A 1156-nucleotide genomic window follows, 5' to 3' on the forward strand; every position below is an offset into this window, starting at 1 on the left:
AGTTTATGATCTAACTTATTTTAAAGCCCTATTAATTGAGATTGTCTCAACCAAGAACTATCTCAATTGATGTGAGATTATCTCTTTAATAACTCCTGTCACATGTAGTTTTGTCTTTTTTGTCTGGTCCTTATCAAATGAAAAAATAGTATAAGTCACACTCTTGCATGAATTTACCTATGATACCATGAAGAATTAAATTAAATTAATAAAAAAATTGGTCTATGATGTTAATGGCTGGCCCGATCTTGAATATTTAGCCCAAGAATTATTATGTGTCAATGTGGGATTATATTCGTCGAAGAAAAATCTGACTCATTTACCAATAATGGCACTTTTTTAAAATTATTTTTAATATTTTTGTAAACTCAACGTGCCCATTTTACATCAGATTTCTTATTTTAACATAAGAAATTTTTTATTAACTAAACTAGTTGACACTCATACAGACTAATTTGATAGATATATATTATGCTTAAATGAAAATATATATTCAAGACGTTCGTGGCTTTGTGCTCTAGATATAACTAAACAATTTTTAAAATATGCTTAAACCTAACAGGAGTAGTCCCGTTGAGTTTATGTCGTTTTTCCTCGGAGTTGATGGCTGTGTTTTGAAGTGCCATCCTTTTTATGGATATTCCAAGGAGAGTAGTTTAGGATTGCTTTTGAAAAGAAAAATGATCTTGATATTGACTATCCATTTTAATATGAATTAATCCCGATAAAAGCCCTAGGGTGTGTAACCCCTTCACCTTTTAAATATAAGAAAGAGAGACTAGGAGAAGGAAAGGAGCTTTCCATATTAAAATATCAGGATAAACTTTGGCATTAGAAACTTTAATTTGGTGCCACTCATAAAAATAACTTCAAGTGCCAGCCACTAATTTTGGTCGGTTGAATCATTTTTTTTTCTTTTTTATGAATAGATAATTTTTTTATACACTTATATATTACAATCAGAATTCTATTGATATTTATAATCAAAGAGGACTATCTTGTATAAGTCTATTATAGCACAGTTCAAAGGTCAACTCTCAATCAGAAAGTTTTATGAATGAATAGTTTTAATCATTAACCATGCAGGAACTGAGAAAGAAAAGCATGAAAACGACAGTGGATTTTTCTTAACCTTCTCATGTATTCACACAACAAT

At 29.7% G+C, this 1156-nt stretch overlaps 1 pseudogene; it reads right to left on the reverse strand.

The window, feature by feature from the left end:
- Window positions 1-626, reverse strand: part of LOC112095603 — a 23546-nt pseudogene extending 22920 nt beyond the window's left edge.
- Window positions 627-1156: the final 530 nt, after the last annotated feature.

This window comes from Citrus clementina, unplaced genomic scaffold (assembly GCF_000493195.1).
Source record: "Citrus clementina cultivar Clemenules unplaced genomic scaffold, Citrus_clementina_v1.0 scaffold_1, whole genome shotgun sequence".
Lineage (NCBI taxonomy): Eukaryota > Viridiplantae > Streptophyta > Magnoliopsida > Sapindales > Rutaceae > Citrus > Citrus x clementina.